The sequence below is a fragment of the Engystomops pustulosus genome, chromosome 7, assembly GCF_040894005.1.
Source record: "Engystomops pustulosus chromosome 7, aEngPut4.maternal, whole genome shotgun sequence".
In the NCBI taxonomy this organism is placed as follows: domain Eukaryota; kingdom Metazoa; phylum Chordata; class Amphibia; order Anura; family Leptodactylidae; genus Engystomops; species Engystomops pustulosus.
The window spans coordinates 105,227,298-105,241,759 of record NC_092417.1 but is presented as its reverse complement, the minus strand read 5'-3'; positions in this window follow the sequence as shown (position 1 = coordinate 105,241,759).

Here is a 14,462-nt window from a genome sequence, read left to right as displayed (position 1 = left end):
CGTCCATTCCCAGGGCATATTTATTTGGATTAATCGTAAATCCAGCCCTTCTTAGAGAATTCAGGACAGCCTGAAGCTTAATGAGGTGAGTTTCCCAGTCATGACTGAAAATAACAATATCATCCAAGTACGCTGCTGCATACTTCCTGTGTGGACGTAGAACCTGGTCCATGGCTCTCTGGAAAGTGGCAGGGGCCCCCTGCAACCCAAATGGCATTCAAATGTACTGGAAACTCCCCTCAGGTGTGGAAAAAGCAGTTTTTTCCTTAGCCTCTTTAGACAATGGAATCTGCCAATATCCCTTAGTAAGGTCTAGGGTGCTGATGTACTTGGCTGGCCCTAATTGCTCTATTAGCTCATCCACCCTGGGCATGGGGTAAGCATCCACTGTGGATACCTCATTGAGTCTGCGGTAGTCGTTGCAGAATCTTAATTCACCATTTGGCTTTAGCACTAACACTATGGGGCTGGACCACCCACTTTTGGACCTCACAATCACTCCAAGTTCTAACATCCTGTGGACTTCTTAGGAGATTACATCCCTATGGGCCTCAGGGATCCTGTATGGCTTTAAATTTACCCTGACATGAGGCTCTCAAGAAGCCTCAGGGTTTGATCAGATTGACATGATAGATCTGGAAGGGCTTCCTCTTCCCTGGCTGATGGACCCTATAGTTGACCTCTCCAACCTTTTCCACTATCTCATAGGGCCCCTGCCATTTTGCTAGGAACTTACTCTCCACAGTAGGGACTAACACCAGTATGCGATCTCCTGGATGGAACTGTCTCACATGAGCAGATCTATTATAGACCCTGGCCTGTGACTCTTGGGTCTGGAGAAGATGCTCCTTTACAATTGGCATCACCTTGGACATCCTTTCCTGCATCTGAGCTGCATGCTCAACCACATTCTTATATGATGTAACCTCACTTTCCCAAGTTTCTTTTGCCACATCCAAGAGACCTCTGGGGTTCCTGCCATAAAGTAATTCAAAGAGTGAAAACCCGGTGGAGGATTGGGGCACTTCTCTAATCGAAAAACAAAAGATACGGTAAAAGACAGTCCCAGTCTCGCCCATCCTTCTCTACCACCTTTTTCAGCATGGCTTTCAGGGTCTTATTAAACCGCTCCACAAGACCATCTGTCTGGGGATGGTACATTGAAGTGCGCAACTGGGTGACTTTTAACACCTTACACAATTCCCTCATCACCTTTGACATGAACGGGGTTCCCTGGTCCATTAAGATCTCCTTGGGAATCCCTATGCGGGAAAAAACATAGAACAACTCCCTGGCAATATTTTGGGAGGAGGGGTTCCTTAGGGGGACAGCCTCGGGGTAACATGTTGCATAATCCACAATGACTAGGATGTACTGATGCCCCCAAGCTGACTTCACTAAGGGTCCTACCAGGTCCATTGCTATTCTTTCAAATGGGACCTCATTAATTGGCAAGGGGACCAGAGGGCTGCAGAAATGTGCCACTGGGGATGTGATCTGGCAGGTAGGGCAGGATTGACAGTAATCACTGATTTCCCGGTAACAACCTGGCCAATAGAGTCGTTGTAGTACCCTCTCAAGTGTTTTGTCCACCTCTAGGTGACCTCCTAACACGTGTGAATGGGCCATATCCATAACCATACGTCTATATAGCCCTGGGACTAGTAGCTGCTCCACTATCTCATCCCTTATTTTAGTCACCCGATATAAAAGGTCCTGATTCAGGGCAAAATGTGGGTACCGGTTGTCTGCCCCAGGTTCTTGAGCAGCCCCATTTAACACTTTAACATTCTCTAGCGTCCCTTTTAAAGTCATGTCCCAGAGTTGGGCAAGAAAAGAAAAGGATACGGCACTCACCGGTATCGGGGACAATGTTCACTTTATTGTGGGGAAGGATTCATAGCAGGGGAGATGCACGCCATGCCAAGGTGACGGTCCGTTTCGTGCAGTGTGCGCTTTCTCAAACCTCATGTCCCGGAGTTGGGCTTTGCCAAAATTTTCCCTGGATACATTTAAGTCAGGGACAGCTGCCTCCTCTGAAGTTGAATCTTCCTCATTCTCCCCTATTAGGACATTCAGAGGAAACCCTGGTGTTTCCTCAGGATTTCCATCAACAGAGTTAACTGGGTTCTCTGGGGAACTTTGCAAAGCTGCCTTGGCCCATAGGTCAAAGAACAGAGGGCATTCACGTCCAACAATTACCTCATAAATCAGTTGTTTAACAACCCCCACATTGTGCAACACAGTACCCTGGTCTGTCCCAAGCATAACCTGAGCCACTGGGTAAACCTTGGTGTCCCCATGGATGCACGTGACACCCAGAGTTTTCCCGGGGGCCATAATGTGAGGGAGAGTGGCCGAGATGAGACTGACCAAACTCCCTGACTCCAACAGTCCTGAAACAAGAGTCCCATTAACCATCAGGGTACACATCTGTGGTCCCTCCCCCTTGGCTGGTATGGCACTACATGCAGGCTGGGCAAAAAGGAAACTGTGGCGAACCACATAGCAATCCATGGGCTATGTGGTGAGGGACACTGGGCCGCCATATGACCCGGAGCCTGACATCTCCAACAGATTACCTCCCGGGGTATCCCTTTGGTCACTGGTTTGCGCCCCCCTTTGTCCTTGGCGCGACCATCATGAGAGGTTTTAGGCCCCAGTCTCTGACAGTTCCAATCTTTATGGGGCTCCCAGTATACAGATTTCATATCCCCTGGCCCTCCCAGGGATTCTCCATAGTGTGGAGCCTCTCCACCAATCCCACTAGATCATCTGCATTCTGGGGGTCACCCTGTGCAACCCAGCACTGTATGGCACGGGGATGCGAGTGCATAAATCGGTCCATAACCACTCGTTCGACAATCTGGGCTGGAGAGAAGGTGTCTGGTTGCAACCACTTCTGGACTAGATGAAAAAGGTCAAACAGCTGTGATCTTGGTGGCTTGTCCAGGCTATAGGCCCAGTGGTGCACCCTCTGTGCTCGGACTGCTAAGGGTACTCCTTGGCATCCTGCAGGGCCAGGTCATAATATGCCTTTTGTGGCTCGCCAGTTAAATATGGAGCCAGTACTTCAGCCCACTGACCTGGCGGCAGCTTCTGCCGGTCAGCCACTTGCTCAAATACTGTGAGGAACGCCTCAACTTCATCCTCCGGGGTCATCTTCTGCAATGCTTCCCTTACAGTCTTTCTGACAAGGTGACCATCATCTTGGTCTCTCAGTACTGCCATCTGCTGGACAAGGAACTTGTTGGTCTCCTGTTGGGCTCGCAAAGCCTCAGCATGTGCTCTCGGTTGCTGCAAGTTTGACTGCACAAGGTGCTTGATCACCTCCTCCATGGCAGCTGCTGTGTGCTGGCTCTGAGGTGAAGCCTTTGCTCTAAACAAACAATATATCTGGGGGATTATGCCCACATCCAAAGCACCAATTGTAGAGGATCAACTCAAATGGCAACTTCAGTAACAGTCCAGGTAACTGTTTTATGTCTTTCCAAAACAGTTTAACGAAACAGAATAACTTGCTTCAGCATTTAACAGAAAATACAGTCCATAATAACAGGCTTGACTCACAGTCCTTTGTAAGTTGTGTATCCATCAAGCAGCATAAACCGACAATGTCACTATTGCTGATCCTTGGCTGTGTAACACCTCCAGCTCTGCATGCAGTATAGCAGAGACTTCCAGACTGCCAACACACATCACCCAGCTCACCTGAGCTTCCTGTATATTTTATAATTGTAGATCCAGACAAAAAAAATTTGGCCCCAGTGACAATTGGAGTTAAAACATTTTTTGGTGTAATGGGACCAAGGATTATCAATAAAGCTTCATTACAGACGGTGTAGTATATTATAGGAAGCATGACCCACACTGGCACCTCCCACATCAGAAGTTCTTTCTTCTATTGTATAAACAGAGCTACAAAACCCATGCCCCATTTTCAGAAGATAGGGGTCCAATCTGCATTTATATACTTACATTTCTTAGAATTTGTTTTGCTATGTTTGACCACCTGTCTTTTATTTTGTATTTTGGTTGATTTTATTTCCTTCTTACAGATTTTGGTAAGTGTTTTGTAAGTACTGAAAGCCTCAGGCAACCCATTATTTATATATTTTGAATGCCCTCTTTTATCATTAATTGCCCTTTTTACTGTAGCTGTAAGTCATGCAGGGTTTAATCTAGCCCATCTATACTATAATTTTTAGGATAAATTTAGAAGTATAATGACCCAGGATAGATTTGAATGTCTCCCATTTAATATTAATATCATCATGTGACAGTATCTGATCCCAGTGTATATCATGTAGCGCAGCCCTGAATTTCGGGAAATTAGCCTTCTTAAAGTTCAATGTTTTTTTAAAATTCAATTTTCCTTTTTACATTTTGCATTTAACAGTTTAAGAGGAAATTAATTATGTTATAATCGCTCTTCCTAAGGGTTTCCCGGACACTGGCATTTTGGACAATCTCTGCATTGTTAGAAATCACAAGGTCTGACAAAACATCACCTCTTGTGGGATCCTCTACAAGCTGCATCATAAAATTATCCTGAAGAATGTTTATAAAATGTCTCCCTTCACAGATGAAGAAGAACCCTGAGCCCAATTTATATTTGGAAAGTTAAAGTCTCCCATTATCACAACGGTCCCCTCCTGTGCAGCCCGCTCCATCTGTTTATATAGGTGACCCTCTATTTCCTCCGAGATGTTAGGGATCTATAAATTACACCAAAAATAATTTTCTCAAAGGTCTCCTGGCTTTGAATTTCAACACACAAAGTTTCAGCCTCTGCACACTCTGAGACCACTGACTCATTCACAATCGCTTTTAAGTCTCTTCTGACATACAGACATACACCGCATACTCTGCTATTTGCCCTTTATTTCCAAAAGAGTGTAAAACCTTGAATATTAACAACCCAATCATGTGATGCATTAACCCATGTCTCCGCTACATCAACAACATCTAACTTTTCCTCTAATACCAGAGCCTCAAGCTCTCGCCCATTTTTCCTGTGATACTTCTGGCATTTGTGAACATACACTTTAATTTTCCACAGTTATTTATTTGATTTATAGTGATGTTTCTGGCACATATATGTATAGATGCTGTACCTTGAAGATCAGAACTTCTCTTTAGTTACTGTATAGCTCTATTTATGGCTCTATTTGCAAATGTTATTGGCACATTGACTATTTGCAATCTTGGCTTTATTTGTCTGTCCATGAGTTTGTATATTTTTTGCTTAGTCTTAATTTTACTTCAAGTTACAATTCTCTCCAATTTACTATGTGCTTCTTCTTCTTTTTGTAAATCGTGTTGCTGCCTTCACCTGTCCATTCCAGACAGATGTTACGCTGGTCCTTCACTCTGTCTCTGACCATATGGTTGATTTTAGCTTTGACAGGGGATCACCCTGCTGCTGCAAAGATCATCCAAACCAGGGCCTCATCTCAACATGTGCCAATCTGACCGATGGAAATAAGATTTGCCACCTCATTCAATGTGTAATAACTTAATGCAAGCTTCATTAGGAGGCCTTGAAAACTCTGAAAAAATATAGTTTAACAATATATTTAACTCACAAGAATCAAATTAAGGTTTTACAACATCTATATACAATTTCTGCAAATGAATTCATAGAAAATAACAAGGTTGACGGTAAACTAAACATTTATTGCAGTGAATAAGTTCTATCCAGTCAAGTGTACAATTTAATGGTTCAACTAGTTGTATTATATATACTATACAAGATTTTCTTCCAAATGTAGAAAATCTACCTAGTCTCTATTTTAAACTTTGCTCATAACCTGTTAAGAACTAATCCTTAACGTAACATATTTCAGTGGACTAGATTTAGAATAAATAATAAATTAGATCTCTAAACTCTTAATAAAGTCTGTCCTTAAATGGAACCTGTCATCAGGAGTCCTTTTTCTGGCTCTGCCATGTCCCCATAGAGAATAGTGTACACATTGCCAAAGAGTTTTTATAGTAAAACTGAAATTTTCACGAAAAATCTTTTCATTCTTAGCTGCCTTTAGTGAACATTTAATCCTTAAGAAAATGTTACTAAACTATAAACCAGGTTCACTAGCTCTCCTAACACTCCATAGCACTGAGGTTTAACTGTTAACCTGCTCAGGCACTTTATTTCTTTTTACTACGCATACTCCTTCTAATGAGCCTTAAAGGTGGTAACCAGTATTTGAACAGTAATGTCCTTCTGATGTTGGGCCCAGCTTGGACCGGAAGTTGATGGCTGTCGACTCAGCTCCTATAGAAGTAAATGAAATCTGAGCCTGCAGTTACAACCCCTGGCCACTTTACAGAGTCTGAAGCAATCTGCTTTAGGCATCATTGAATGTGTTATGCCAACCCCAAACAACTAATCAGGATTCAGCATCCTGTGAAAAAGGTGGGTAAATTACTGTTTGGACCTGGGGATGACCAAGATGTGAATGAGGAGTAAAAGACAGAATAAATGCTACCTAAAGTATATACATATTTGCCCAAAATGCTTGAAGCATTGCAGACTCAATAGAAACATGTAGATGACATATGGCTAGATTCAACAAATGATCTTTTAAGTATTTACATTCTTTTGGGCAGGAAATGAAAGAGGCAGTGTATGTCTGTATGTAACATTATATGAAAGAAAGTGTGAATAAGACTACATTAGATGCAGACTGTGGCAAGCTCAAACAATGGAACGCTGCAAAAATGAATTAACACCTCACTTAAAATCACAAATATTTGCAAAGACGACGTCTGTGACTCGAGTAACATCATAGACTATGCTTTTAGTGGAAATTTTCACCAGTGCTTTCCAATTAATTGCCAAAAAATATGATTAGTAGCCAAACCCCCAAACTACAGGAGTCATTGTCTGTTGGATGTTATGGCAGATATTTAAAAGGTTGCATATACTGCACCAACCAATCACAGCTCAGCTTTTATTTTGCTACAGGTTATTAATATGAACTTGATTACATTGGCAATGAAGGACATTCATAGCATACGACAGCTTATGTGTTAGTTGATAAGATTTTGATTGGGACACTTAGCCAATGTTGTTGTAGAGCTTGATGTAACTCACATGACCTTCAGTGTATAATAATTCTGTGGGGTTTTATATACTGTGCCTGTGGCCCTTGAGAAAGCAGCTCATCTATCTCTTCAATAACTTAAGGACAAGACAAGGCCTCAGAATAAATGCATCTACTTTGCTTGTGAAAAGCCAGACTGATTTCTTTTGCAAATGTTGAAGGGTTAGCATCAAACATATTTAGTGTAACAAAGGCATCAGTTGCTGGTCATGCAGAGTTAAAAGATGTATTAGCATCAGTTGTATTCACTGAAATAATTATTTTGCTCTTCATGTTTTCTTTTTTTTTATACCTACAATACAGTTAAACGTAATTTGTCCACTAAAAATGTACCTTTGTCATGTTATCACAGAGAATTGTGAGTAATGAATAAGATATTAAGGTGCTTTGTTGTAAAGAGCACATCATCCACATGGTAATTTATTTCCATAATGGAGTAGATATGAGTGTTTGAAAGTCAGAATGTTTTATTACTTCTGTGGTTGTTCATTTTTCTTCTATTTAATAATGTAATTATTATGAATACCTTTAAATAAAATATTATATTATAGCATGGTTTGAAAATTCAAGTATTACAGTTGATTTCTCCCCACAGGTTATCTATCTAATGTATAGGAAATTATTGTTGTTATAAAGAATCATAATAATCTACTATATATTACAAACACTGGAGAGTGGTTACAGAATATTGAGATTATTAAAAGGAACCTGTCAGATAAACTTACTGAACATATCTTTGAAAGCTGCTATTAAACAGCATTATAGCTATCCCTATGTTGCTCCTACTCGTGCCAGTAAAGTTCCACCATCCTTTCGTAAAGTTGACTCCACATCTATGCATATTCATGTTCTTCTAGTTAAGCCGTGCCTCCAGCTTCATGATTGACAAGGGGTGTGCTTTTACGTCTACTGGGTGAACCCTACATCATTCACCTCTCCCTCAGGTATGAGAGAGACACTGGGGGTCATTTACTAAGGGCCCGATTTGCGTTTTCCCGACGTGTTACCCGAATATTTCCGTTTTGCGCCGATTTTCCCTGTATTGCCCCGGGATTTTGGCGCACGCGATCGGATTGTGGCGCATCGGCGCCGGCATGGACGCGACGGAAATGGGGGGCGTGGCCGAGCGAAAACCCGACGGATTCGGAAAAACCGCCGCATTTAAAACAATAAAAGTGTCGCTTGGGATGCGCTTACCTTCACTTGGCCCGGCCCGGTGAACTTGAGTGCGTTCAGATGCTTTTCAGCGCAGCCACCTGGTGGACGTCGGAGGAACTACCTTGATGAATCCCGGCAGGACCCGAATCCACCGCAGAGAACGCGCCGCTGGATCGCGAATGGACCGGGTAAGTAAATCTGCCCCACTGTGTGAAGAAAAATCAACTTGCTCATTTTACAGGCATGGGTAGGAACTATATATGGATAGTTATATTGATATATATAATAGCTGTTTTCAAAGATATGTTTAGCTAGTGTGGGTAAGTTTAACTGATAAGTTCCCTCTAAATAGTTAAACCCAGGCACTGGAGCTCTGGTCAGTTTAGGTTGAGCTCATCCATAGTGTCAAAAAATGTAATCAGTGCTGGCAGTTAACAGCTGATGTCAGCTGTATAATACATAAATATGTTGAGCTAATAAAGACTCACCTGTTTACTGCACATAGTGACATTGCCTCTGTAGGGTATACACTCATTGCTGTGGATTGATATGAGTTCATTAGTGGAAAAAACTGTAAAATAAACCTCTTAAAGTGTAATTCCAATTTTATTATGGTTTTTACCAAATTTCCATATATTATTACCACTTTAAAATAAAATGGTGCCTATATTGTGCACCTCACCATTTTTTTCCAGAGTTATGTAATTTCCTGTTCTGAAGCTACTTGCTAGAAATCTTACTCAGCAGCAGTGATGTGGGCAGCCACTAACCTCTCAGCACTGATGCTGAATCAACTTAGGATTCCCTCTGTTCCCATGTTTTGTGTTTTCTGATTAAGTAATTGAGCAGTGACTTCAGTGAGATTCCTACAAGTAAATCCACTGAGAACTGCATAGTTTATCGCATAGTAGTTTAAAGATTCTCTGTTGTGTAGAATGTTTTTGGAAAGCAGAGAGACACAGAGAAAGTTCTGCAGAATCACTGACTGGGATGGAGGGAATGATATGGAAAAGGGGAGATCTTTCACCTCACTATTTTGTGTTAGAGACTTCTACATAATCCAGAATACACAAAGTTCTCCTGCTAGTTACCCACAGAGAGCATCACATGATGTGAGCCAGGGGGAAGTAACCTCTCTACTCAGTGAAACCATTCTGTAAACAAATTCATGCTTTCATAGGGATAATCAGCACTGCAAGGAGAAATAGCTATTGCAGGAATATGGTAAAATGAAGAGGATGCATAGCAATTGCTGGACATAGGAAATCAAGCAAAATTGTTCTAAATTCCAAGAGCTATGGTAATTTTAGTTTTTTGCTTTTCCATTTTTCACTCTACATCTTTAAAAACCCATTACTTTTTTATTTTTCCATTTTCAGAGCTTTGTGATGGCTTTTTTCTGCCAAACAATTTGTACTTTCCAGTGACAGCATTTCAAATCCTATGCTGGTTACCAGGAAGTTTGAAAAAACTGCATTTGCAACAATTCATTGTGGAGACAGCTTTTAGATTTTTGCTGTACACTCCAAATGACACCTCTAATTTATTCCTTGGGTTAGTACAATCACAGGGATGGCAAATTTATATAAAACCTATTGTGCAAAAAATAGTTCTCAATTTTGCCCTTTTCTGACACCTTTAACTTCATTGTACAGCGCTGTGTAGGATAAGGTAGTTTTTTTGCAGGACATGATGATGTTTATATTGCCACCATTTTGGGGAATGTAGTATATTTTGATCAGGACTTTTGGGAAGTGGCAATCCTTACATGTTTATGATTTTATTTATTTATTTTTAAATCAGTTCTTGGGAAAGGAGGTGTTTTTTTTTTCATTTTTTTTACCTTTTAAAACCTTTTTTAATGCTACCTTTAAGACTCCCCAAGTGTACTTCCATAGACCAGAATACACACAGTTATCCTACTAGTTACTCGCACATGGCATCATGTGACCATTCAGAGCATAAACAGCTCTATGCTCTCTATGGTCTCTAGACACACTGTTATAGATCCTGCCGAATGACAGGTCCTGGAGTCTCAAACCAACTCCAGGCTTCCATGGGAGTGGATCTCCCCGATGCCATCACAGGGAGTGACAAACCGATGGAAGATGCCGCAACTCACACCACCTGCATTTCCCTACAGTGCAAGCACTGATTGCGAGTGTGAGCGGTGGTTGTTGCCTGCATTTTGCCTCTAACACCCACCATGTATGAAGATGGCTCTGCCTGTGAGCCCTCTTCATACATCATTGCATGCATGTCATAATGTGCTAAGTGTTAATGAATGGTATAGTGACAGTTGTACTTTGTTTGTAAAATCTAAAATATGGAGGTGTAGAGAAGTCAACAAGGGGCTAGTATCCATGGATCAAATGTGCTTGTTATGATCGGTAATAGCAGATTGTTACTGTAACGTCTCACCTTGTATAGCATTTTGTATGTGCTTTTACAATAACAGTTTTTCTGTGTTTTTTTCTGAAGGGTTGTGTCAGGGTCAGTGCTGAATACTTGACAAGCTCACAGTAACGCCACCACTTTTTTCTCTACTGAGTGAGTGCTGTGTTGTTTAAACACCACTGACACAATCCATCTTGTTAGTGACTGATTGCTTTCCCTGCAGTAAAAGTTATCTGGAAGTCGATGGGCTTGTCAAAACTGTCCCCATACACTGGCAAAGGGAGAACAATTGGAAACCGGACAGAAATGGTAGCTTGTAAGGTTGTACTCATATTAGATTTTTAAAAAGGCTAATAAAAGCAACGCTATGAATACGTATAATACATGTTTTGTTAAGGCAGCTATTTATTAAGTATACTGGGACTGAATGGAATAAAAAAGATCAGAGATTTCTCATGTTGTGATCACAGATTGTTTAGTTTTCTTCAAGCAGATCTAATACATTTCCTTTACCTTTCTCTCAAAACTAACCCCCATAGTTTACTTTTTGCTTCTATGGTATCCCTGCATCAGTTTATATTATCCGAGTTATTCTGCAGGCCCATCTTACCTTATCAAGATATTGGAGGAATAACGCATTAGACAGGTTCTGTGGGACAGTTCTTAGACTGTATTGGGAGCTCTGCTACCTGTCAGATTTATCAAATTGGGTGGACTGAGAAGATTTGTTGACTTCTCCACACCTTCTGAATTGCTATCCTATGCCTCCTTTAACATTTATACTTATGAGCCAGAAAGATTGAGGGGGAGGGGGTTGTAAAAGTGCCCTTCCATGCTGTAGCTTCACTGGCTGCTAATAAAGCAGGGGAGACAGTGAGACAGTGGGGCACATTTATTTACTTACCCGACTGAGTTCCCGAGATATGGAGTGTCCGATGATCATGCGCGATTCACAAAGTTTGTGCGCCCGATTTCCTGCATCTGTCGCTTCCCCGCTCAGGTCCGCCGGAGTTCACCTTCTTCGTCCCGGTGTATGTAAGTGTATTGGTTGCGATACAATTTTAAAATAAAATCCTGTGGTTTGTTCGAATCAGTCAGATCGTCCGACGGCCAGCCCCCAATTTGTGTCCCATGAAAGCCGGCGCTGCATGCACTAAGGCCTCCCAGAGCCCTTCTGTTTCATTAGCATAATGGTATAAGTTGAATATGGAGGCCATGGTTAACAAATATTAGAAGATTACCACAGTCACAGTGCCTGGATCTATCAGTGTCCCTGGTTTATCATGCTGGATTTTGATGGTAAATTTCCTAAATACACCACATTTGTACCTAATACCTTCATATTTGACCTTATTTTATTTAAAACACTTACAGCATATTATATTAGGTTGCATACAATACGTATAACAATTGCCAAGTTATCTATTTCTTTATCTATGCACATAGATTTAATATTTCTGATGTGTTTGATGGAAGGATAGATAGATAGATAGATAGATAGATAGATAGATAGATAGATAGATAGATAGATAGATAAAGTTCAAAAACTGGCAGCACTCCGGATTGGTATAAAAAAAGTGACGGGGTGTCTTTTATTCCATGTGCCAAGCACATGGAATAAAAGACACCCCGTCACTTTTTTTATACCAATCCGGAGTGCTGCCAGTTTTTGAACTTTACTACTGAGGCTCTCGGGCCAGAGAGCATCTGGACTTTGCACCCACCAGCATTGCGGTGCTGCTCCGAACTTTCACACATATAGATAGATAGATATCTTCAAGAACAGCAATGTAGAAGATTTAAAAATAAAATATGCAATGTGGTGAATACAAAGCTCATCTTATTTTTCCGCAAAGTTTACATTTCCATATAAACAATTGCCGATGGAAACAAAAAAGTGATTGTCATACTGTTACTTGTAGAGCTTGAAGTACCAGTCTCAGCATTGCATGGCCAGCCTCTGTTCTGAAGAAGATAAGCTTGGTGCTTTATTGCTGTCTTCTAAGAGATTTAAACTAGTTGACACTAGATAATAGAAGAGATTTACATTGAAAATCATTTATTTGTTCCAGTAAATACATGGAGGGAAAAAAACAGTGGCATATTTATTTAAATTATTTCTGGAACCCCCTAATCTAATTTGTAGTCAGTATCCAGCAGAAATTCTGCATTTGAACATCTTCAAGGTGAATGCAGTTGTGGCACCAGGCATTCATCTGAATGGTAATTTCTGTATTAAGGAAATAAATATTCTATATTCTAAAGGATTATATCATTATAGTTTATAATAAGGGCAATTTAATAAACATAGATTACATTTTCTTTAATTAAAAATTATTATTTCCCGGTAGCTATAACACACTTCTGTTTGCTGAAGCTGGTTCTATAATGGCAAATGAGGTTTTAAAAACAATATTAAAGGAACACTGCAGAGCCTATAGAATGGATCCTGACAATGGTACAATATACAGTATATGCTTAAGAAATACAGGCACTTGGTTTTGAATGTAAAGTCATCCTTTTTTGTATTGCTGCAGGTGTAACATTTTGACTGTGAACCAGTCTTTGGCCAACACATGTCCTGCTAGTGGAGGAATTAAAGGATACGCGATTGTGTAGAAGCACAGGCTGAACACCGAATAACAATATGTGTAAGTGTAAGCAGAATGCTTTTCTTTTGTAAAAGAACAATACAGCGACAATTTCTGTTTATTTATGTCAGAGTTATATATATACAGATATGTATATGTAGAACTTTCCTAAAGCACAACTACATTTATTTTCCCAAATCAACAGCCTTTTGGATGCGCAACAGTTTCTTGCACTAGCTTTTCTCCTGGCTGTGCTGTTTTCTCTTATGATCGCCAGAGTTGTAAACAAGACTTTGAGTGAAAAAGGGAAATGGCTGCTGCTTTCTGCTCACAGCGGAGGAAAGAGGGGGAGATCATGTGCTGTATATAGCAGAGAGAGGTGTTGAAAAGCTGAATATGTTCAGCGCTGTGAATGCATAAGTATAGTACACAGAAAAGAGAGTTCCAAGATCTCCCCTGTTCCCTCTTAGTCCCTCCTGGTCTCTCCATCCCAGCCTGCGATTCTATAGAAGTTTTCTCTCTTCACCCACAACTGTGCACATTCTGCACAGCTCAGAGAAGCTATTCACCATTATTGCTCAAACATCGCAGACTATACACCTCATGGAACAGTTTCACTGCTGGTTTCTACTATTTTTTATATGTGCCATGCTCCTGAAGAAGATTTTTGTATCTTCAGAACAGAAAATTCCATAACTCTGAAAAGAAAGGGTGAGAAACACAATACGGGCATTACTCTGTTTGTTTTCAAAGGGGAAATCACATATGACAATTTGTTAAAAAACATCATAGGATCACTTTAAACTGTTTCTTGGCTTGGCATATCCTAAAAGGGGTGGCACAGATATTTCCAACATGAAAATTATCTGAGGTTTGGTTAATTTAAGGACACAAAATTTGTGAGGCGTGTAGGATTGAATAGACCAACCAGATTTTAAAATCTCCTATACCAGTAACACCCACAATTGGTGAGGGCATCAATTGCAGACGTTAACTCTTTAAATTCTGCTGGCAACCTTAAATTAGTGCATCCATCCCAAAATGGTGGTGCATTTGTTGTTTCAATGCAGCCAATTAGTAAGAAATGTTGATATTTTTGCTAATTTATTAAACAAGTAAAAGTGAAATATCACTTGGTCATAAGTATTCAGACCCGTTGGGCTAGTACAACCATTTGTCTTTTTGGGAATGATACAACAAGTTT